Here is a 27,481-nt window from a genome sequence, read left to right as displayed (position 1 = left end):
TCAGCTACTCAGATATGGAAAACTTCAGGAAATGAAAACTGTATCAGGGTATACGACAAATTCTAATCATACAGTAGAGCGAGAAAGTAATGCCTAGGAGCTGGGAGTGTTGATGCCAGAGGATCTCGCCTTCAAAGACCACAACAATATAGCTACTGCACCTGCTAGGAAAATGAAAGGATGGATAATGAGAACCCTCAAAAGTAGAGACGCAAAACCCATGATAATTGTCTTCAAATCACTTGTTCTCTCTAGGTTGGAATACTGCTGTACACTAACTGCCTCCTTCAAGACAGGCGAAATTGCTGACCTGGAGAATGTACAAAAAACTTTCATGACACATAAGTACGATAAGGCACCTGTATTACTAGGAACGGTTGAAAGCCGTTGATTTGTCTTCCCAGGAACGCAGGCGAGAGAGATACATGATAATATACACTTGGAAAATCCGAGGGGGATTAGTACCAAACTTGCACACGAAAATCACTCCCTATGAAAGGAAAGGACTCGGCAGGAGATGCAACATTCCCATAATGAAAAGCAGGGGCGCCAAGAATACTGAGAGACAACACAGTAAGTGTCTGGGGCCCAAGACTGTTCAACTGCATCCCAGCATACATAAGGGGGATTAACAAGAGACCACTGGCTGTCTTCAAGAAACCACTGGACAGACACCTAAACATAAGAACATAAGAACATGAGAGTGGAGCAACACTGCAGAAGGTCTACTGGCCCATACAAGCAGGTACTTATCAAAACCACCCTTACCCAAAACTAACCAAGAATTTACTTCCGTACCCACAGCTCCAATCAAACCCAGCCCCTACCACTCATATATTTGTCCAATCTCTTTTTAAAGCTACCCAGGGCCCTAGCCTCGATCACCCTACTCGGAAGACCGTTCCACACATCCACAACTCTGAAAACCAGTGCTTACCTATGTCTTTTCTAAATCTAAATTTATCTAACTTAAATCATAAGAACATAAGAAAGGAAGAATACTGCAAGGGTTAGGCAAGTGAAGAATTCCACACATATGCTGTATTCTTTTCAAGACTGATGAACTGACCACATCGACTTAAGGCTGAGGGACTGATTACCTCAAACTCCTCCTGTTCTTCACCATTCTCCTTCGTATGGATTGATGAAGCCATTGTGTGTCGAAACGTTTCCTTATTGAAGATACCCAAGTGTTGCACATGTGTCTAATTTATCAACTTGTCGGTTCTCTAAACCATTCATCTGCATTCTTGTCTGACACAGCAACATATTGGGATCTTAATACAGGGAATTCTTCACTTGCCTAACCCTTGGGCATGACCTACTTCCTCAATGGGCGAATGTGATACCACCTACGACTGCTGCACCTCTCCGCACATATGCTGTATTCTTTTCAAGATCGATGGACTGACCACATCGACTCAAGGCTGATTTATATATTATAACAACAATTGGACTAAAACTGATCCATGTGGAACACCACTTGTTACAGATCCCCACTCAGATTTAACCCCATTTGTGCTTACTCTCTGCTTCCTATTGGTAAGCCATGACTCGATCCAAGAAAGCACATTTTCCCCAATGACATGAGCAGCCACTTTCTTTAACAGTCTCTGATGTGGTACTCTATCAAAAGCCTTACTAAAACCCAAATAAACAATATCGAATTCTTTATTATGTTCAACAACCTCAAAAGCCTTACTGATGAAAGTTAATAAATTAATTAGGCAGGAACGACCCCTGGTGAATCCATGTTGAGTATCATTAATCAAATTATGCCTATCGAGATGGCTTCTTATATTATCAACTATAATAGACTCTAGTAATTTGCCTACAATTGAGGTTAGGTTTACTGGGCGGTAATTTGATGGTAATGACTTGTCCCCTGCTTTAAAAATCTGAATTACATTAACCATCTTCCACATATCAGACACTACACCTGTTTGAAGAGATAAATTAAAGATATTAGTTAATGGTTCACAGAGTTCTATTTTGCATTCCTTAAGAACCTTTGAAAAAAAACTCATCAGGACCAGGAGATTTATTTTGCTTCAAACGGTCTATCTGTTTGATAACCATGTCGCTAGTGACTGTGATATTACATAATTTATCTTCTTCAGGCCCACTAAAAAAACTAATTATTGAGTGAAAACCGAGAGAAAATAATTTTTAAAAAATAGAGCACATTTCATTCTCTTTGTCATTAAGAAACCCATAGTTATTTTTAAGGAGATCTATCTTATCTCTAACTTTTGTTCTATATCCAATATTTCTGGTTCTTACCTGGTTCGATACCCTCAGTATTTTATTAATAATACCTTTATTTATTTATTTATTTATTTATTTATTTATCCCCATCATCCACTTGTACACCAGGATGATATCTTCCCTCATTCTACGTCTCTCCAGACAGTGGAGATTCAAGGCTCAAAGTCTATCTTCATACAGAGATTTCTTATACAGTAAATAAATTTTATCTTTCTTCTCTGTATGTTCTTGAATGAGTCTGTATCCATCCTGTAGTAAGGGGACCAAAACTAAGCAGCATAATCTAAATGAGGCCTCACTAGTGATGTATAGAGCTGTAAAATAACTTTTGGACTTCTGTTACTTATACTTCTTGAGATAAATCCAAGTAATCTGTTAGCCTTGTTGCGCACACTAAGGCACTGCTGTCTTGGTTTTAGATTTCTGCTTACCATGACTCCCAAGTCTTTTTCACATTCTGTATGATCAAGCTCTACTTCACCTAGTTTATAGCATCGAGGGTTATTTTCATTACCAAGGACTAGTACCTTACACTTATCCACATTGAACTTCATCTGCCATTTTTCAGACCAAGACATTAATTTGTCCAAATCCTCATGGAGTTCATTGGTATCCTCCTCAGAATGAATCATACGACCAAGTTTTGTATCATCAGCAAATTTGCTAATGTCACTTGTAATTCCTTCATCAAGGTCATTAATGTAAATTATGAACAACAGAGGGCCTAAAACTGATCCCTGTGGAACGCCACTAGTGACTAATCCCCATTCAGATTTGACCCCATTTATTTAAACTCTATGCTAAAACTTTACCTCCTATACCATGAGCTGCCACTTTTCTTAGAGTCTCTTGTGAGGTACACCATCCAAATAAACAATATCATAATCTTTATCACTGTCTACTGCTTCAAATGTTCTATTGAAGAACGTGAGTAAATTTGTCAGGCAGGAACGACCTCTCACGAACCCATGGTGAGATTCATTAATCAAATTATGCTCTTCAAGGTGACTTCTAATAATGTCATCTACAATTGATTCTAATAATTTGCCTAATATAGACGTCAGGCTTATTGGACGGGAATTTGATTGATCTTCCACATCTCTTGCACAACACCAGTAAGGATGGACGCATTAAACACACTCTTGCACTCTTTAAGTACTCTGGAAAACAACTCGTCGGGTCTTGGGGACTTACTTTGCTTCAGTTTGTCTATCTGTTTGATAACCATGTCCCGCGTGACAGTAATATTAGTTAATTTGAATTCGTCAGGGACTGAATAATTGTTAATTTCTGGAATCTCATTTATGTCTTCCTGTGTAAAAATCGACAAAAAATAGTTATTAAATATGGAACACATTTCCAGTTCGTTATCCGTCAGCTGTCCATTCCCAATTTTCAGAGGTCCTACTTTTTCCTTCACCTTCGTCCTATACACTTGAAAGAACCCTTTTCTAATGCCTGTTTTACTTCTCTTTTAAGCTGAACATATTGGTAAGTAAGGTTAACCTCTCTTCTTTTGGTGAGCCTATAAATTCCCCTTTTCTCCCCTAATACATGCTTTAGCCTCCTGTTAACCCATTTGGGATCGTTATTATTAGACCTAATTTCTCTCTGGGGAATGTATATACTCAGAGCATGTTGTACATTAAGAAAAAAATCATAAACGCAAATCCCTTCGTAATCGTAAGTATGATCATCGTCAATAAAATTATTAGCTAGATAACCCCAGTCGAGATGAAACAGGTGTTCCCTAAGTCCATTATAATCGGCAGAACGAAAATCAGGGATTTTCACCGTATTATCATTATTCTTGTATTCCCAGTTAATGCTAAAAGTGATGGATTTGTGATCACTTGCGCCAAGCTCTTCAGTGATCTCCAGATTATTTGCGAGCGTTTCCTTATTTGACAAGACCAGGTCGAGCAAATTATTACCTCTGGTAGGCTCTGTTACACACTGCTTCAGAAAACAATCCTGAACTACTTCCATAAAGTCACTGGACTCCAGATGTTTTTATGCAACAATTTATATTTTCTCGTACATATAATGGAACTCCTCCCCCCTTCCCATTATATCTATCCACATGGAACAACGTACACCCTTGAATATTACAGTCAGCAATCATATCCTGACTCTTTAAATCATACCATGTTTCAGTTAAAGCAATGACATCAAAGTTCCCAGCACACGCTACCAAACGTAGTTCATTCATCTTATTTCTTGCACTTCGACTGTTAGCATAAAATACAGTCATATGTTTCTTATTCTGCACCTCTTTCCTATTCACCTCTGCTTTTACACAATTTCTGTAATTGTCATTACACAGTGTTACTCCATGACTGTTATTATTAAGATTCATAATATCAAAGCCTAAGTCAATATATTCGTACTCATTATTTTCCATTTCTAAACCCATACCTCTAACTAATCCTGGTTTAATTCAAGTCCTAACAACCCCCTCAACTGAGCTAGCAAGAAAACCCACACCTGCCCTGGATAAGTGAACTTGATCCCTGGCATACATGTCATTTCAGCCATAGAAGTGGTCCAGTTGTCAATGAATGGTACTGCATTATCCTTACAGTGCTTGTCAAGCCAACAATTAATACCAATTGCTCTGGACAACCATTCATTTCCAACACCTCTTCTTGGCAAATGCCACATATGACAGGGCACCCCCCCTTCTTCCTAATTATTTCTATTGCTGTCCTGTACCTTCTAACTAATGGCCTTCTAACTAAAGTCAGTACCTAAGCAGCCGGGCTGTGGTTCGTACGTCAGTTTGCGTGCGGCCAGCAGAAACAGCCTGATTGATCAGACCCTGATCCACCACGAAGTCTGGTCTCAAACCGAGCCGTGAGGGGGCGTTGACCACGAAACCATCTCCAGGTAAACTCCAGGTAAACCCCATCTTTTCATTCTTTTTTACCAATAGGTACAAAAGATTAAAATTAAGAGATACATTGTTGATATATATATATATATATATATATATATATATATATATATATATATATATATATATATATATATATATATATATATATATATATATATATATATATATATATATATATATAGAGACATATATATATACATATATATATATATATATATATATATATATATAAAAATATATATATATATATATATATATATAATTTATATATATATATATATATATATATATATATATATATATGCAATAAGATCACAGTAAACAGGTGATTTCGGAATATGCAAAACAACCACTCTGAAAAAATAGAGAAATTCCAAGCGCTTTCGTGACTACTCACATTATCAAGGAACTATGAAAGTAAAGCATACAAGGAAGCTATATAAGGGGTCAGGCCAGCACCTCACTATCAGATCCCACAACGGTTAAACACCTGACGCGCGCCGACCCAACTTGGATAGGTCCTTTGCACAACTCACCCACAAACTATTCTACCCAAGAAAATTTAAAAATTATTTGTCCAGTGTATTATTAAATTCTTCCCAAATTCTATTAATTATGAATGGATCTAATTTATATAAACCAAAGGAAATATTCATATTATTGTCAAAACTGCTTTTTATGAAACAAGATTCAGTTTTGACAATAATATGAATATTTCCTTTGGTTTATATAAATTAGATCCATTTATAATTAATAGAATTTGGGAAGAATTTAATAATACACTGGACAAATAATTTTTAAATTTTCTTGGGTAGAATAGTTTGTGGGTGAGTTTTGCAAAGGACCTATCCAAGTTGGGTCGGCGCGCGTCAGGTGTTTAACCGTTGTGGGATCTGATAGTGAGGTGCTGGCCTGACCCCTTATATAGCTTCCTTGTATGCTTTACTTTCATAGTTCCTTGATAATGTGAGTAGTCACGAAAGCGCTTGGAATTTCTCTATTTTTTCAGAGTGGTTGGTTTGCATATTCCGAAATCACCTGTTTACTGTGATCTTATTGCATATATATATATATATATATATATATATATATATATATATATATATATATATATATATATATATATATATATATATATATATATATATATATATATATATATATATATATATATATATATATATATATATATATATATATATATATATATATATATATATATATATATATATATATATATGCAAAACAACCACTCTGAAAGAATAGAGAAATTCCAAACGCTTTCGTGACTACTCACATTATCAAGGAACTATCATAGTTCCTTGATAATGTGAGTAGTCACGAAAGCGCTTGGAATTTCTCTATTCTTTCAGAGTGGTTGTTTTGCATATTCTGAAATCACCTGTTTACTGTGATCGTATTGCATATATATATATATATATATATATATATATATATATATATATATATATATATATATATATATATATATAGTTATATATATATATATATATATATATATATATATATATATATATATATATAAACACTGATCTCTGGCTGAAGGAGACTCGAACCTACGAACCTTAGGACAAGGTACGCAGTGCTTTACCAATCTACCCACACTGGACCAATACCTTGGCGTGTAGCATGCGCTACACGTTTGATCCAAGGCAGCCAGCTTTCAGGGAGAAGGCTTACAGCTTTTCATCTCATCCCCTGCATGCATCAGCCTTACTAGAGATTTGAACAATGCAAGGAATTCGCGAGAGCATGCGAGAGCATGTTTGTGTATATTTCGCATGCTCTCGCGAATTCCTTGCATTGTTCAAATCTCTAGTAAGGCTGATGCATGCAGGGGATGAGATGAAAAGCTGTAAGCCTTCTCCCTGAAAGCTGGCTGCCTTGGATCAAACGTGTAGCGCATGCTACACGCCAAGGTATTGGTCCAGTGTGGGTAGATTGGTAAAGCACTGCGTACCTTGTCCTAAGGTTCGTAGGTTCGAGTCTCCTTCAGCCAGAGATCAGTGTTTGTGTATATTTCGCATGCTCTCGCGAATTCCTTGCATTGTTCAAATCTCTAGTAAGGCTGATGCATGCAGGGGATGAGATGAAAAGCTGTAAGCCTTCTCCCTGAAAGCTGGCTGCCTTGGATCAAACGTGTAGCGCATGCTACACGCCAAGGTATTGGTCCAGTGTGGGTAGATTGGTAAAGCACTGTGTACCTTGTCCTAAGGTTCGTAGGTTCGAGTCTCCTTCAGCCAGAGATCAGTGTTTGTGTATATTTCGCATGCTCTCGCGAATTCCTTGCATTGTTCAAATCTCTAGTAAGGCTGATGCATGCAGGGGATGAGATGAAAAGCTGTAAGCCTTCTCCCTGAAAGCTGGCTGCCTTGGATCAAACGTGTAGCGCATGCTACACGCCAAGGTATTGGTCCAGTGTGGGTAGATTGGTAAAGCACTGCGTACCTTGTCCTAAGGTTCGTAGGTTCGAGTCTCCTTCAGCCAGAGATCAGTGTTTGTGTATATTTCGCATGCTCTCGCGAATTCCTTGCATTGTTCAAATCTCTAGTAAGACTGATGCATGCAGGGGATGAGATGAAAAGCTGTAAGCCTTCTCCCTGAAAGCTGGCTGCCTTGGATCAAACGTGTAGCGCATGCTACACGCCAAGGTATTGGTCCAGTGTGGGTAGATTGGTAAAGCACTGTGTACCTTGCCCTAAGGTTCGTAGGTTCGAGTCTCCTTCAGCCAGAGATCAGTGTTTGTGTATATTTCGCATGCTCTCGCGAATTCCTTGCATTGTTCAAATCTCTAGTAAGGCTGATGCATGCAGGGAATGAGATGAAAAGCTGTAAGCCTTCTCCCTGAAAGCTGGCTGCCTTGGATCAAACGTGTAGCGCATGCTACACGCCAAGGTATTGGTCCAGTGTGGGTAGATTGGTAAAGCACTGCGTACCTTGTCCTAAGGTTCGTAGGTTCGAGTCTCCTTCAGCCAGAGATCAGTGTTTGTGTATATTTCGCATGCTCTCGCGAATTCCTTGCATTGTTCAAATCTCTAGTAAGGCTGATGCATGCAGGGGATGAGATGAAAAGCTGTAAGCCTTCTCCCTGAAAGCTGGCTGCCTTGGATCAAACGTGTAGCGCATGCTACACGCCAAGGTATTGGTCCAGTGTGGGTAGATTGGTAAAGCACTGCGTACCTTGTCCTAAGGTTCGTTGGTTCGAGTCTCCTTCAGCCAGAGATCAGTGTTTGTGTGTATTTCGCATGCTCTCGCGAATTCCTTGCATTGTTCAAATCTCTAGTAAGGCTGATGCATGCAGGGGATGAGATGAAAAGCTGTAAGCCTTCTCCCTGAAAGCTGGCTGCCTTGGATCAAACGTGTAGCGCATGCTACACGCCAAGGTATTGGTCCAGTGTGGGTAGATTGGTAAAGCACTGCGTACCTTGTCCTAAGGTTCGTAGGTTCGAGTCTCCTTCAGCCAGAGATCAGTGTTTGTGTATATTTCGCATGCTCTCGCGAATTCCTTGTATATATATATATATATATATATATATATATATATATATATATATATATATATATATATATATATATATATATAATTTTTGATGTGTACGTGTCGTCTCCATGTGTGGTTTATGTGAACAGGGATCATAATCAACTTACAAACCTGAAATCCATGTTCAACTGTTTTGATCTTTCTCAGGAAAGATCAACACAATAAAAGGACACAAGTGCAACTAATGGGACATTTTATTGTGGCGTAGTCACTTGTGTTGAGCATGACGTCTCCACCTCCTTTGTCGGCCGTGGTGATGATAATATTTGGGTCATTAGCGAGGTCCTTAAGAGCAATGGTGTACCGTCTAGGAAGATTAGTAAAAGGAGATTCACATGAAGCTGTGGTAAGAATATTCTGTGTATAACCAATCTGTGAGTTACATAAGAGCCTAAATTTGAAATAACCCAAGGCTTTAGCTTCTATAACCCTACTGGGCAATTGATGGTTTGGTTTGCGCATGTTAGTGGTAACTTTGAGACCCAGGCTGAGCGTTTGTTTCTCGTAGTCAGTTAAGGTGCGTGACGATAGGTTGGTTATCAAGGAATCTCATTCCATTTCCTTCCATCGACTGTTAGTTGAGAGGTACTGAAATTTGTGATTGAGTTTAATCTTCTGTTTGAGGTTGGCTCTGGTGACTGTGCTCAGCAGTGTGGTGGTCAATCTGAAGACTGGCCCTCATATTCCTTGCAGTTTCAAAGGCTTCCTTAGCGATGTTAGAAAGTTCTTCAGCCCATTCATTTTAAGTAAGCTTGGGTAGCTGGAGAGAAAAAGTGTCTGGAGTTGGAGAGTTGCGTAGGAGTAGACTTAGGGAACACCTTCTCGGCAATAATAGGAAATCGATACCATGCCTAACCCTTCTAGGGTAGGGTAGGTGCCTGAGCCCAAGCCTTTAGCTCATAAGACTGTCATTCCCATTTGCTCCCTTGGGGCGGGGATGGCAGACCAGAGAGGCCTAGCTTGTGGCTAGGCCTGGGGACAGTTGGTCCCAAAGATGAGGAGGTACTTGTGCCTCCTCCCCTGGGAGACTTAGGTCTCAGACAGTCCCTAAAGAGGGAGCCAAGGCCGGGCCACCACTTGGAAAAGGCCCTGGCCGGGAGAATACCCGCAAATCTTTAATAATAATAACCTTCTCGGCCAGGCAATCTTATAGGAAGTTGTCTGTTGCGGAAACTGTGAGTACGAAGAAGGGTGTCCAAATAACGTCTGCATGAAATATAAATTACATTGCGGTGCCCGACAGATTGTATTAATATTGGTAGTATTACCGACAATATGTTACATAATTACACTTGTGTCCTTTAACTTAACACATTGTCGGTAATTCTACCAATATCAATACAAGATCAACACAGCTTTGGACTCACTCTTTAGGGCTTATTAGATCAGACAGGTTTTATTTATTGTATATATGTTGTGTTGCTGGTTAGAATTATGGTGATGGATAGCTTTATACTCGATATTCCTTATTGAGGGATCTAACTACTTTAAAACTTAGAACCACACACACTAAAGTTATTTTGATTCTGTCTACAAGTCTTGGGCAGATTCTTAGCCATACTGTCTATTGTCACTCCCTGGGGGCAGTGTCTTGGCCTTTGAGAAAAACATTTGCAAAAAATACTTAAATTTTATTATCTTGTCGAGCACTGTCATCTGGGTAGAATGGTATGAAAGAAACACCGGTCTCATTAGCTTGTTATTTATTGTTTGTGCCATAATCGCAATGCTTCGCATTTACTGGATGCAATGTATTCCTAGCTGTAACAGTGCTCTTGGGGTGGGGATGTGGCATGCACTAAAAACGTCATAGTATATTCAGCATTCATCACACACCAATTGTTTGCGGTCCCTCTGTATTAACCGAACTGACAGATAGGCCAGAGTAACTTCACAAGGGCCCTGGTTATTTCAATTTACTGTCTGGTTTATATGCCAACCAACTGGTTAAGAACTTACCCGCTGACGAAATGATGTTACATTCCCACACCGGACTGGAGGCAGATTCTCACTGAAGCTGATCGAGTACACACATACTGGTCTATCTTGTATGAGAATGAAAAGGTCAGTTGCAGCGAGTGACTCTATGTTCTCTCACCCATTAACATTTGGCTGTTCTATTGCACTCTGTACGTATTATAAATATTGGTGGAGGGAATACGATGGCAATAAAAAACTACTGCTAATGTTTGCCTTTGCCTTTATATGCTCGGGCATTGTTCCTCGTTTGTAGACTTGATTTAGTGCCTTTCTTCCTAATACTCCCTACATTTCCCACTGGCAACATAACTGGGATCAGTTACACCGAGGTGTGTATTCAACATGCCAGTCTGGTGGCTGCCCAAAAGAAGGACAGTGGATCAACAGCCTGAGTCAGTGGCAAGTTACTAAGGAGCGTAATGGCTCCTTAGTAACACCATTCTCACAACTCTTAACATAAGCGCAGAGGTCACTGCTTGAAATGGGTATAACATACTTTCATCTTTTCACTAACATGCAGCTGTTATTGCAGTCAAATATGTATGTTGCTACCAGTCCGTGCAGTTCCAGAAAGTTATTGCCCATCCCGGTGGGTCATTGCCTGAATATGGACGGCTGAAAGGCATTTTCAGTTGGAAGCCCAGGTTGAAAGTCATGCATATCAGCCACGTGTATCAGCAGCGCTCTCAATGTGATTTCAATCAATAAGTCCAAAGACATTTGAGTAAATAGTCATATTTGTATACTGTTTGTCTCCATCTCACTAGCCGGCACTAGGTGAACAATATCCTTCTGCCTCTAGTTCTTGAACCGCCAGTTTGAGTGTACAGAAAGAGAGAGGGGTGATATCTACCTTCTCGCTGGCTATGTGCAGTACGCCTTCTGTCTCACCCAAAAACTAATGGAGATGCGTGCAATCCTTATCTGGTGACTTTGTCTGTCGACACAATGCATTAATGAAACCAAACTAAATTATTTTTTTTATTTCTTTGCGTAGTATATAAATTGCAATTTACATGTAGTAAAGTATTATTAATCACAAAGAAAACCACTAACATGCTTGAACATGCCACAGTGCTATCTCTAGTGACAAGTTTGGTGAGAGATTACCGTCAAAATAGGCAAGTGGGCCCTCATAGGCAAGATTCTGCCGGCTGATCTTGTTTCAGAGTGGATTGACGCCGTCCCAATCACTGTACACAGGTCAGCTTGCATGGACTATATCTACTGTGCTGATCTACCAGGTCAGATTGCACAAAAGCAGCACAAAGAGGAGTTGAAACACAGCACCGGCTTGTCTAAGATGCAGATGATCGTAATCTCATTGCTGCGGAAGTGGAAAACTACCCTCACCCAATGGAGGATCATCGCCTTCATCTGTACAGTTCCATCACCATCTAAATTACCCCTTCTGAAATGAATGTGGCGTGATGTGTTTGTTCTTCTAGTCTTTTGGGTGTATAGAGATAATTATCAGTAGTGAAAGATTCAGACTGAGTTGTGGGACTGGACAGTGCTGGATATCACTTTATCTTCACTGGCCCAGGGTTCCAGTGTCTGCAGCTGCTTGGTATACATGACCTCAGTGTGTGTGTGTGTGTGTGTGTGTGTGTGTGTGTGTGTGTGTGTGTGTGTGTGTGTGTGTGTGTGTGTGTGTGTGTGTGTGTGTGTGTGTGTGTGTGTGTGTGTGTGTGTGTGTGTGTGTGTGTGTGTGTGTGTGTGTGTGTGTGTGTGTGTGTGTGTAACACGACCTCATGTCCATATATGCCAAAAGGCAAAATCAGTGCACTGAACACCTTGCTTTCTTGGGACTTCCCAGGTTTGTCTGATGTGCTAGGGGAAGTGACTGCCACTCAAGCAGATTTCATGGAGGTGACAAATACCTTCTTCACACTGCTGAGCCAGCCGCCAGAGACACCCATGGAATCTGCCCGCTTTACAATCTTCACTTAGAAGAAAAAATCCTTAATTATGACCCTGCCTTCAACATCCTACAACCCGCTCGTGCGGGTGTTGCGAGCCCAGTTGTGGATGTTGCGAGCCCAGCTGCAGGTGTTGCGAGCCCAACTGCAGGTATTGGGAGCCCAGCTGCAGGTCATGTGAAAAGCAGCAGACCAGCAAGCATCGCCCGGTGAGTCTGTTGATATCACTCACTTGAGAGGGAAGATCCGAGATGGTGTCCTGGTCCTGTCATTGCTGGGAAAGACACAGTTCCACCAGATATAACTAACTTGATTCATTGTCAGTGTAAGACACAGAGCAAGAAGTGCAGCGCTGTGGCCTGTGATTGTCACAAAGAACATCTTTCGTGTACGTCTTTCTGCAACTGCTCCGGTGAAGACAGCTGCTGGAGACCGTACACAAAGGAAGATGTTCAGTCTGGAGATGATGAGGCTGTCGAGATGGAGAATGCGTGTTATACGGTTTCGTGAATTATGACAGATTAAAGAGATTTAAAAGAGGAGAGTGAAGGTTATGTTGATGTTGAGGATGGTCTTGCTGGTCCTAATAATCTATATGATAACTGGGCTTAGGTAAAAGGTCATTACATGATATCCACAGAAGCTTCCGTTAAAGGCATAACATTGTATAAGATGTGGTTGTGTTCCAGATATCACTCATTACTATTATTCTCACAAACAGATGTGTAAAATATCGTATGTGTATCCATTTCTTTGCATGGATGTTGCAACCCCTGAATGGGTTGCAATATATATAATGTATATTATGATTATGAATATAATGTATATTACCTTTTCATATAATTTTATACTGCTTATATTTGTGATAATAGCTAAATCGTGAATATATTGCTTTATAATATTATTTGACTTAGTTATGTTGTTAGGTAGGGTGTAACATATTATGTACTCAGTTCAAGTCTTGATTGTCTAACTACTGTAATTATCGCTCTTTGCTCGTTAGACTGCCGGCTTCTGTTTCTGAGCTGCAGCTGTCCACGGAGCTATCACGTGATTGAGGGATGGGGTGTCCTCACCTCGCCTGAAGTATTGAGTCTGGTCTAGACTCTCTTGGTGGTTGGACAGATTCTGTCTCATTATTCTTGTTAGTTCTGTAGAACTCTGTTCACAGAACATTGTATAGACTTAGTGATTTTCGATGTTGTACTGAGGTTGTGTGTCGCTTAGACACTCTGAGCAACTCAGGTCCTGAGCTGTAGCTTCTGACCTATCTTGTACTGGTATCTGTGTATTATCACAGTCGGGGATTTTCTTATGCTGAACTTAGATTCAGTAGTATGGGAGTTTTGTGACTTTTGTGAAGGATCTGCTGATAGTCCCTACTAGCTGTCTTTATATTATCTCTTTGTTCCTGATTGTGTCGCAGTTGCTTGTTATAGTGTTGTTCGGCTTATAAATCGTTTTGTTCAAGCAGACTGTTCCGATTGTCAGTTGGTTAAGAAGTTAGTTTATTTGAGGACTTTGTCAGTCACTTGTTTAAGTCTAGTCGAGTCTTGAGACATAGCGAACTACTTAGAGCACTTACACACATACACACAAACTTACTTGTACATATTTGTAATATCTTATTAAATGTTAATGTACCAGATGGTACTTAAGAATTATAAATGTGATATGTGCTTTCAGCACAATAATATTGAACTCGAGAGAAGTAATATTATTTTGATTATTGTGATTAATTTAATTTAATTTAATTTGATAATATACCTCTAGACGTAATAAATTTATTAAATTTTAATTTCTCTAGTTAGTAGCCTACCAGTTGTAATCCTAAAGCACTATTGAATCATACTGAATTCTAATGGATAATTGGACACTGATACTGACTACTTGTTATGAAAACCCAGTAACAGGCTGGATGCTAGAAGGGCAGTCCTTTCTAGTATTCACTGGAGATCTCTAAGCTTTTAGAATCGTGTTTTTTGTAACAAAGGACATAATAAATTACAGTTTAATTCAATTTGACATTTATTTTGCGCCGAGAGGCGAAATTTAGCACCTCATCTTGATATTAAATCTAAAAGTAAAAAAAAAATCAGAAATAGATTCTAGTCTACTCACTTAAAACACACAAAGAGAATATTATACGTACATCATTCTAGGGAAAAAAATCAAGATGATGACTAGCAGCCATCTTGGATTTATGTAAAATGCCGGAGTTGCACCAACACAAAGTCTGGACAACGAAGCCTAACTCATTGTTGGCTTCTACGGGAGCACAAACCAATCAAAAACACAATAGGATAAAACATTATTAGGTTCATAAAATAAAAAATGGACAAGTTTAGGGAAGATTAAATTTATTTGATTTATTTTTATCGTCAACGATGTATTTTAATTCTCACGGTAATATTTCGGGAAGTTATTGAATATTAAATTTATACTCGACTTGTTTGGGAAAACGATTGTTGCAAGTTAAGACTTCAAGCTCAATAAAAGTGCACGTCGTGTGTAGTAAGTGCGATTCAACATCAGGTCTAATAAGTCTTGAAGGTCTCAGGACAGTGGTGTGAGCTGCAGAGTGCACCGTTGAATAATATAATAATAATATCTTCATTTCTACAAGTGCAATCTTAGCTGACATCAAAGACATACTACTGTGTAGAAAGTCATTTGTTATGCAGAGCATTTCGGGCAAATTAGGTCAGTTTTTGTCCCAGGATACGACCCACACCAGTCAACTAACACCCGGGTACCCATTTTACTGATGGGTGAACATGGACAGCAGGTGTCTTATGGAAACACGTCCTAATGTTATCCAGCCGAGCCACTAACCAGTTTAAAGATAGATGATCAAAACAATTTTTTCATGAATGAGCCTCAAAACCCTGCCAATGTAGGCCAGAGTTATGACATAACTTTAACTCCACTAGACTTTGAGAAAGCCATCGACGACATGCCCATGCACTCAGCCCCATGCCCAGACTCGTGGAACTCGGTGTTCATTAAAAACTGCAAGAAACCCCTCTCACGGGCCCTAAGTATGCTATGGAGGAGGAGCTTAGACACAGGCGAGATTCCACAGTCACTAAAAACAACAGATATAGCCCCACTCCATAAAGGTGGCAGCAAAGCAGTAGCTAAGAGCTATATACCAATAGCTTTAACGTCCCACATCATAAAAATCTTTGAAAGAGTTCTAAGAAGCAGGATAGCAAACCACCTAGACTCCCAAAAATTGCACAACCCTGGGCAACATGGTTTCAGAGCAGGTCGCTCCTGCCTTTCGCAACTGCTTGATCACTATGATATGGTCCTAGATGCACTGGAAAACAAACAGAATGCGGATGTAGTATACACAGACTTTGCAAAAGCCTTTGACAAGTGCGACCATGGTGTAATAGCACATAAAATGCGTGCTAAAGGGATAACCGGCAAAGTAGGCAGACGGATCTTCAACTTTCTAACCAATCGCACCCAAAGAGTAGTGGTAAACAGAGTTAAATCAGATGCTGCCATAGTGAAGAGCTCTGTCCCACAAGGCACAGTACTCGCACCTATCCTGTTCCTTATTCTCATATCAGACATAGACAGAGATGTAAACCACAGCACTGTATCATCTTTTGCAGACGATACTAGGATCTGCATCAGAGTGTCATCCATTGAGGACACGGCAAAGCTTCAAGAAGATATAAACCAAGTTTTCCAATGGGCAACAGAGAACAATATGATGTTAATGAAGACAAATTCTAACTACTCCGTTATGGAAAACTGGAGGAAATAATAACTAGAACTGAGTATACTACAAACTCCAATCACACAATAGAGAGGAAAAGTAATGTGAAGAACCTGGGTGTGGTAATGTCCGAAAACCTCACCTTCAAGGACCACAACAATATCATTATCACATCTGCTAGGAAACTGATATGATGGATAATGAGAACATTCAAGACAAGAGATGCTAAGCCAGTGATGATCCTTTTTAAATCACTTATTCTTTCTAGGCTGGAATACTGCTGTACATTAACATCCCCATTCAAGGCAGGTGAAATTGTAGAGCTAGAGAATGTACAGAGAACCTTTACTGCACGTATAAGTTCCATCAAACACCTTAACTACTTGGAGCGCCTGGAAGCACTTGACTTGTACTCACTAGAGCGCAGGCGAGAGAGATATATCGTAATCTACACCTGGAAGATTCTGGAGGGACTGGTCCCTAATATGCACACAGCAATCACTCCATACGAAAGCAAAAGACTTGGCAGGTGATGCAACATACCCCCAGTGAAAAGTAGGGGCGTCACTGGTACACTAAGAGAAAGCACAGTAAGTGTCCGGGGCCCAAGACTGTTCAACAGCCTCCCACCAGCAATAAGGGGCATTACGGGAAGATCCCTGGTTGTTTTCAATAGGGAGCTGGATAGATACCTAAAGACGGTGCCGGATCAGCCGGGCTGTGGCTCGTACGTTGGATTACGTGCGGCCAGCAGTAACAGCCTCGTTGATCAGGCCCTGATCCACCGGGAGGCCTGGTCGTGGACCGGGCCGCGGGGACGTTGATCCCCGGAATGCACTCCAGGTAGACTCCAGGTAGCCGTACCCGGTATTCGACCTCCGGACCTCAAAGTGCGAGCTGAGTGCTCTAGCGATCGAGTTACGGGACACTGGACTTGATGGTCTCAAGACAGTGGTGTGAGCTGCAGCGTGGACAGGTGCAGACACTGGTCTTGAAGGTCTCAAGACAGTGGCGTGAGCTGCAGCGTGGACAGGTGAAGACACTGGTCTTGAAGACAGAGCTGAGACAGTGTTCCCACCTCCCACATTATGTTTACCAGATACAATAATCTCAAGAGAGGCGCAAGCTGCTGCGCTAGTTTTTGCCTCGGATGTAATTGTCTTCAATTAGGAATGATTTGCCTGTAAAAATGTTGTAAATTACGAAATATTTATTACTATTTTTAAGACAATTTTAAAGCGTTTTAGACTAGAGTTTACTTCTTGACATGCGCGGTAGTGGAGTGGAGCCAATCAGAAGCCAGGAAGTATGCAAGAAGCCAATCAGGAGCAAGGAAATGTTTGCTAAACCAATCAGGAGCCAGGAAAGTGTCTGAGAAGCCACTTAGCAACTAAGAATCCGATCAGGAACTGGGAGGTATCTGAGAAGCCAGTCAGAAGCCAGGAAAGTTTATGAGACGTTAATCAGGAACCAGGAAGTAAATGAGCAGCCAATGACGTGCAGGACGTATATGATTAACCTATCAGGAGCCAATAAAGAGGCAGGAAACCAATAATTATCCAATCTGAAAACAGGAAGTAAATGATATCCCAATCATAGGCCAGGAAGCATAACAGAAGTCGCTCAAGAGCAAGGAAATAGATAAAGAGCCAATCAGGAGCTAAGAAACATATAAACAACCAATTGTAAGTCAGAAAATGTGAGAAGCAATCATCAGAATCCAAGAGGTTGAACATGAATGAGGAGCCAATCAGGTGCAAGCCGATTAGGTGTCAAGAAGCAGATGAGTAGCAAATTAAGAGCCAGGAAAAAATATGAGCTGCTGATAATCAGAAATAAAATATTTGAGTAGCCAGTCAGGAACCAGGAAGAATATGAGTAGCTAATTCGAAGACAGGTAGAATATGATTAGCCAATTAGAACCAAGAGAGTATGAAAAGCCACTCAGGAGACAGAGAGCAAAGTTTTAACCAATAAGTATAGAGGGGTATTTAGAAGAAATCAGGAGCCAGGTATTTTAAAAGATCCAAGAAGTAGTATATGTGTTGTTTATCACTATCTAGAAATTAAAAGAATAATCAATCATAATTCAGGAAGTGTAAGAGGAACCAATCATAAATCAAGAAGTGTAAGAGGAACCAATCATAATTCAGGAAGTGTAAGAGGAACCAATCATAAATCAAGAAGTGTAAGAGGAACCAATCATAAATCAAGAAGTGTAAGAGGAACCAATCATAAATCAAGAAGTGTAAGAGGAACCAATCATAAATCAAGAAGTGTAAGAGGAACCAATCATAAATCAAGAAGTGTAAGAGGAACCAATCATAAATCAAGAAGTGTAAGAGGAACCAATCATAAATCAAGAAGTGTAAGAGGAACCAATCATAAATCAAGAAGTGTAAGAGGAACCAATCATAAATCAAGAAGTGTAAGAGGAACCAATCATAAATCAAGAAGTGTAAGAGGAACCAATCATAAATCAGGAAGTGTAAGAGGAACCAATCATAAATCAAGAAGTGTAAGAGGAACCAATCATAAATCAAGAAGTGTAAGAGGAACCAATCATAAATCAAGAAGTGTAAGAGGAACCAATCATAATTCAGGAAGTGTAAGAGGAACCAATCATAAATCAAGAAGTGTAAGAGGAACCAATCATAAATCAAGAAGTGTAAGAGGAACCAATCATAAATCAAGAAGTGTAAGAGGAACCAATCATAAATCAAGAAGTGTAAGAGGAACCAATCATAATTCAGGAAGTGTAAGAGGAACCAATCATAAATCAAGAAGTGTAAGAGGAACCAATCATAATTCAGGAAGTGTAAGAGGAACCAATCATAATTCAGGAAGTGTAAGAGGAACCAATCATAAATCAGGAAGTGTAAGAGGAACCAATCATAAATCAGGAAGTGTAAGAGGAACCAATCATAAATCAAGAAGTGTAAGAGGAACCAATCATAAATCAAGAAGTGTAAAAGGAACCAATCATAAATCAAGAAGTGTAAGAGGAACCAATCATAATTCAGGAAGTGTAAGAGGAACCAATCATAATTCAGGAAGTGTAAGAGGAACCAATCATACACCAGTAAGTGTAAGAGGAACCAATCATACACCAGTAAGTGTCAGATGAACCAATCATACACCAGTAAGTGTAAGAGGAACCAATCATACACCAGTAAGTGTCAGATGAACCAATCATACACCAGTAAGTGTAAGAGGAACCAATCATACACCAGTAAGTGTAAGAGGAACCAATCATACACCAGTAAGTGTAAGAGGAACCAATCATACACCAGTAAGTGTAAGAGGAACCAATCATACACCAGTAAGTGTAAGAGGAACCAATCATACACCAGTAAGTGTAAGAGGAACCAATCATACACCAGTAAGTGTAAGAGGAACCAATCATACACCAGTAAGTGTAAGAGGAACCAATCATACACCAGTAAGTGTAAGAGGAACCAATCATACACCAGTAAGTGTAAGAGGAACCAGTCATATTCAGATAAGAATGTTATGAGCATCATATACCTCATATACTTCAGTTCATCTCATGTAAACATACAAGTGCTTGGTAACAACACACACTGTATATAATTTCCTATAACATGCTTACCATTATTAGTTAGCTGCATAAGTCTAAATTTGTCAGTTTTATTACATAAATTGTGACACGAAAAATATATGCTTCCTCCTGTTACCGGCTTCTGACCATGTTAATGCATTCCACGAGAAGAATTTTACCCAATAAACATAAACTGTTGATATATATATATGTATATATATATATATATATATATATATATATATATATATATATATATATATATATATATATATATATAAATATATATATATATATATATATATATATATATATATATATATATATATATTTGCAATAAGATCACAGTAAACAGGTGATTTCAGAATATGCAAAACAACCACTCTGAAAGAATAGAGAAATTCCAAGCGCTTTCGTGACTACTCACATTATCAAGGAACTATGAAAGTAAAGCATCCAAGGAAGCTATATAAGGGGTTTGGCCAACACCTCACTATCAGATCCCACAACGGTTAAACACCTGACGATCGCCGACCCAACTTGGATAGGTCCTTTGCACAACTCACCCACAAACTATTCTACCCAAGAAAATTTAAAAATTATTATTTGTCCAGTGTATTATTAAATTCTTCCCAAATTCTATTAATTATAAATGGATCTAATTTATATAAACCAAAGGAAATATTCATATTATTGTCAAAACTGCTTTTTATGAAACAAGATTCAATTATATTCCTGTCGACCATGGACTTGCTTGATACAACTTTCTCAACTTTTTGAAAATCAATTGGATGGTTAAAATCTCTTACATGAATAAATAGAGCATTGGAATCTTGTCCAGTTCTAATGCTATATTTATGTTGTTTTAATCTTAGTTCGAGATTTTTACCAGTTTGACCGTAATAAACTTTATCGCAAATTTTACAAGGAATCTTATAGACACATCCATCAGCATTTTGGGGGGAATTCTTTATCAAAAGTTTTTTTACTGTATCAAGATTTTTGAATACAACTTTAATATTAAAAGTCTTAAGAAGAGAAGGCATATCAACCAAGTTTTCATGGTAAGGGAGAACCAACATGTTTTTAGTTGAATAAGGCTGGTTGTCCCTTTTTGGATTGTAAAAAGTATTTCTAGCAACTTTAAAAGATTTATCAATTACATTTCTTGGGTATTTTAAATCATTACCTATTTCATAAATTTTGGATATTTCCTCATCTATGAACTCAGGAGACAAATATATATATATATATATATATATATATATATATATATATATATATATATATATATATATATATATATATATATATATATATATATATATATATATATATATATATATATAAATATATATATATATATATATATATATATATATATATATATATGCATATATACATATATATATATATATATATATATATATATATATATATATATATATATATATATATATATATATATATATATATATATATTTTTATTATCACACTGGCCGATTCCCACCAAGGCAGGGTGGCATGAAAAAGAAAAACTTTCACCATCATTCACTCCATCACTGTCTTGCCAGAAGGGTGCTTTACACTACAGTTTTTAAACTGCAACATTAACACCCCTCCTTCAGAGTGCAGGCACTGTACTTCCCATCACGAGGACTCAAGTCCAGCCGGTCGGTTTCCCTGAATCCCTTCATAAATGTTACTTTGCTCACACTCCAACAGCATGTCAAGTATTAAAAACCATTTGTCTCCATTCACTCCTATCAAACACGCTCATGCATGCCTGCTGGAAGTCCAAGCCCCTCGCACACAAAACCTCCTTTACCCCCTCCCTCCAACCTTTCCTAGGCCGACCCCTACCCCGCCTTCCTTCCACTACAGACTGATACACTCTTGAAGTCATTCTGTTTCGCTCCATTCTCTCTACATGTCCGAACCACCTCAACAACCCTTCCTCAGCCCTCTGGACAACAGTTTTGGTAATCCCACACCTCCTCCTAACTTCCAAACTACGAATTCTCTGCATTATATTCACACCACACATTGCCCTCAGACATGACATCTCCACTGCCTCCAGCCTTCTCCTCGCTGCAACATTCATCACCCACGCTTCACACCCATATAAGAGCGTTGGTAAAACTATACTCTCATACATTCCCCTCTTTGCCTCCAAGGACAAAGTTCTTTGTCTCCACAGACTCCTAAGTGCACCACTCACTCCTTTTTCCCTCATCAATTCTATGATTCACCTCATCTTTCATAGACCCATCCGCTGACACGTCCACTCCCAAATATCTGAATACGTTCACCTCCTCCATACTCTCTCCCTCCAATCTGATATTCAATCTTTCATCACCTAATCTTTTTGTTATCCTCATAACCTTACTCTTTCCTGTATTCACCTTTAATTTTCTTCTTTTGCACACCCTACCAAATTCATCCACCAATCTCTGCAGCTTCTCTTCAGAATCTCCCAAGAGCACAGTGTCATCAGCAAAGAGCAGCTGTGACAACTCCTACTTTGTGTGTGATTCTTTATCTTTTAACTCCACGCCTCTTGCCAAGACCCTCGCATTTACTTCTCTTACAACCCCATCTATAAATATATTAAACAACCACGGTGACATCACACATCCTTGTCTAAGGCCTACTTTTACTGGGAAAAAATTTCCCTCTTTCCTACATACTCTTAACTTGAGCCTCACTATCCTCGTAAAAACTCTTCACTGCTTTCAGTAACCTACCTCCTACACCATACACTTGCAACATCTGCCACATTGCCCCCCTATCCACCCTGTCATACGCCTTTTCCAAATCCATAAATGCCACAAAGACCTCTTTAACCTTATCTAAATACTGTTCACTTACTTGTTTCACTGTAAACACCTGGTCCACACACCCCCTACCTTTCCTAAAGCCTCCTTGTTCATCAGCTATCCTATTCTCCGTCTTACTCTTAATTCTTTCAATTATAACTCTACCATACACTTTACCAGGTACACTCAACAGACTTATCCCCCTATAATTTTTGCACTCTCTTTTATCCCCTTTGCCTTTATACAAAGGAACTATGCATGCTCTCTGCCAATCCCTAGGTACCTTACCCTCTTCCATACATTTATTAAATAATTGCACCAACCACTCCAAAACTATATCCCCACCTGCTTTTAACATTTCTATCTTTATCCCATCAATCCCGGCTGCCTTACCCCCTTTCATTTTACCTACTGCCTCACGAACTTCCCCCACACTCACAACTGGCTCTTCCTCACTCCTACAAGATGTTATTCCTCCTTGCCCTATACACGAAATCACAGCTTCCCTATCTTCATCAACATTTAACAATTCCTCAAAATATTCCCTCCATCTTCCCAATACCTCTAACTCTCCATTTAATAACTCTCCTCTCCTATTTTTAACTGACAAATCCATTTGTTCTCTAGGCTTTCTTAACTTGTTAATCTCACTCCAAAACTTTTTCTTATTTTCAACAAAATTTGTTGATAACATCTCACCCACTCTCTCATTTGCTCTCTTTTTACATTGCTTCACCACTCTCTTAACCTCTCTCTTTTTCTCCATATACTCTTCCCTCCTTGCATCACTTCTACTTTGTAAAAACTTCTCATATGCTAACTTTTTCTCCCTTACATCATCATTCCACCAATCGCTCCTCTTCCCTCCTGCACCCACTTTCCTGTAACCACAAACTTCTGCTGAACACTCTAACACTACATTTTTAAACCTACCCCATACCTCTTCGACCCCATTGCCTATACTCTCATTAGCCCATCTATCCTCCAATAGCTGTTTATATCTTACCCTAACTGCCTCCTCTTTTAGTTTATAAACCTTCACCTCTCTCTTCCCTGATGCTTCTATTCTCCTTGTATCCCATCTACCTTTTACTCTCAGTGTAGCTACAACTAGAAAGTGATCTGATATATCTGTGGCCCCTCTATAAACATGTACATCCTGAAGTCTACTCAACAGTCTTTTATCTACCAATACATAATCCAACAAACTACTGTCATTTCGCCCTACATCATATCGTGTATACTTATTTATCCTCTTTTTCTTAAAATATGTATTACCTATAACTAAACCCCTTTCTATACAAAGTTCAAACAAAGGGCTCCCATTATCATTTACACCTGGCACCCCAAACTTACCTACCACACCCTCTCTAAAAGTTTCTCCTACTTTAGCATTCAGGTCCCCTACCACAATTACTCTCTCACTTGGTTCAAAGGCTCCTATACATTCACTTAACATCTCCCAAAATCTCTCTCTCTCCTCTGCATTCCTCTCTTCTCCAGGTGCATACACGCTTATTATGACCCACTTCTCGCATCCAACCTTTACTTTAATCCACATAATTCTTGAATTTACACATTCATATTCTCTTTTCTCCTTCCATAACTGATCATTTAACATTACTGCTACCCCTTCCTTTGCTCTAACTCTCTCAGATACTCCAGATTTAATCCCATTTATTTCCCTCCACTGAAACTCTCCTACCCCCTTCAGCTTTGTTTCGCTTAGGGCCAGGACATCCAACTTCTTTTCATTCATAACATCAGCAATCATCTGTTTCTTGTCATCCGCACTACATCCACGCACATTTAAGCATCCCAGTTTTATAAAAGTTTTCTTCTTCTCTTTTTTAGTAAATGTATACAGGAGAAGGGGTTACTAGCCCATTGCTCCCGGCATTTTAGTCGCCTCATACGACACGCATGGCTTACGGAGGAAAGATTCTTTTCCACTTCCCCATGGACAATAGAAGAAATAAAAAAGAACAAGAGCTATTTAGAAAAAGGAGAAAAACCTAGATGTATGTATATATATATATGCATGTGCGTGTCTATGAAGTGTGACCAAAGTGTAAGTAGGAGTAGCAAGATATCCCTGTTATCTAGCGTGTTTATGAGACAGAAAAAGAAACCAGCAATCCTACCATCATGCAAAACAGTTACAGGTTTTTGTTTCACAGTCATCTGGCAGGACGGTAGTACTTCCCTGGGTGGTTGCTGTCTACCAACCTACTACCATATATATATATATATATATATATGTATATATATATATATATATATATATATATATATATATATATATATATATATATATATATATATATATATTATATATATATATATATATATATATATATATATATATATATATATATATATATATATATATATATATATATATATATATATATATATATATATATATGTCGTGCCGAATAGGCAGAACTTGCCATCTTGGCTTAAATAGCAACGTTCATCTTGCCATATAGGACAAGCGAAAATTTGTGTATGCAATAATTTCGCCAAAACCATTCTGAACCTAACAAAAAAATATATATTTCACCGCGTTTGTTGAGTATTTAATTATTGTAAACAAAACTAAAATATATCTAGTTGGGTTAGGCTAAAATAAATTGTTCTTGTTATAATAAGGTTAGGTAAGTTTTCCAAGATTCTTTTGGAGCAAAATTAAATTTTTTTACATTAGCATTAATGAAAAAATATATCTTTAAACGTATAAATGAAAATTTTAGAAAGGACTTAATTTTAATGGAGTTCTTGCTAATTGACCAGTTTTACATATTCGGCAACACATATTATATAAATATATATATATATATATATATATATATATATATATATATATATATATATATATATATATATATGTATGTATGTATGCATATATAATGCTAAATGAATTTAAACTACTCTAAGATAAATTCTGTGCTTTACACAGAATATATTATGTTATGTTATGTTAGGTTAGGTTAGGTTAAGTTAGGTTAGGTTAGGTTAGGTTAGGTTAGGTTAGGTTAGGTTAGGTTAGGTTAGGTTAGGTTAGGTTTCTAAGTTAGGTTAGGTTAGGTTAGGTTAGGTTTCTAAGTTAGGTTTCTAAGTTAGGTTAGGTTAGGTTAGGTTAGGTTTCTAAGTTAGGTTTGGTGCAAAAGAACATAATTTATTGCACCATTTTCACTGAAAAAAAACATCTAATAATCCATAAAACAAATTTTTCGAAAAGCTCAATATTTAGGGCAGTTTGGCTGCTCCCAAATATATATAGACTTATACATATGCATAAATATACAATACCTAGAGGCCCTAAAGTTTGTTCTGCCACACAGTAACAGAAAAAACAACAGAAGCAGCAACAGCAACAACACTGCCAATAGAAGCAGCAACTCCACCATGCAGGCTCACAGCAACAGATGCACGAGGCGAGTTTCCACACCATTAATCACGAGGATGACTTGCATGGGTAGCGAATCCATCTGATGTGACCAATGCTTCCCCGGGGCCACTGCTGCGACCACCTCCCGTTAACTGCCACAATATGCAAATGTTACCCTGATACCATCCTTCAATACTCATGACTTAATGTTAATTCTCAACAATAATATATATACATATATATATATATATATATATATATATATATATATATATATATATATATATATATATATATATATATATATATATATATATATATATATATATATATATATATATATATATATATATATATATATATATATATACTTCCCAAGTAAAAGTAGGTCTTAGACAGGGATGTGTAATGTCACCATGGTTGTTAAATGTATTTATAGATGGGGTTGTAAAAGAAGTAAATGCTAGGGTGTTCAGGAGAGGAGTGGGATTAAATTATGGGGAATTAAATATAAAATGGGAAATGACACAGTTGCTTTTTGCTTATGATACTGTGCTTATGGGAGATTCTAAAGAAAAATTGCAAAGGTTAGTGGATGAGTTTGGGAGAGTGTGTAAAGGTAGAAAGTTGAAAGTGAACATAGAAAAGAGTAAGGTGATGAGGGTATCAAATGATTTAGATAAAGAAAAATTGGATATCAAATTGGGGAGGAGGAGTATGGAAGAAGTGAATGTTTTCAGATACTTGGGAGATAACGTGTCGGCGGATGGATTTATGAAGGATGAGGTTAATCATAGAATTGATGAGGGAGAAAAGGTTAGTGATGCGTTGAGGTATATGTGGAGACAAAAAATGTTATCTATCGAGGCAAAGAAGGGAATGTATGAAAGTACAGTAGTACCAACACTCTTATATGGATGTGAAGCTTGGGTGGTAAATGCAGCAGCGAGGAGACGGTTGGAGGCAGTGGAGATGTCCTGTCTAAGGGAAATGTGTGGTGTAAATATTATGCAGAAAATTCGGAGTGTGGAAATTAGGAGAAGGTGTGGAGTTAATAATAGCATTAGTCAGAGGGCTGAAGAGGGGTTGTTGAGGTGGTTTGGCCATTTAGAGAGAATGATTAAATTAGAATGACATGGAAAGCGTATAAATCTGTAGGGGAAGGAAGGCGGGGTAGGGGTCGTCCTCGAAAAGGTTGGAAGGAAGGGGTAAGGGAGGTTTTGTGGGTGAGGGGCTTGGACTTCCAGCAGGCGTGCATGAGCGTGTTCGATAGGAGTGAATAGAGACGAATGGTATTTGGAACCTGACGATCTGTTGGAGTGTGAGCAGGGTAATATTT

The sequence above is a fragment of the Cherax quadricarinatus genome, chromosome 90 (genome assembly GCF_038502225.1).
Source record: "Cherax quadricarinatus isolate ZL_2023a chromosome 90, ASM3850222v1, whole genome shotgun sequence".
Taxonomy (NCBI): domain Eukaryota; kingdom Metazoa; phylum Arthropoda; class Malacostraca; order Decapoda; family Parastacidae; genus Cherax; species Cherax quadricarinatus.
Note: the sequence above shows the minus strand (reverse complement) of the source record.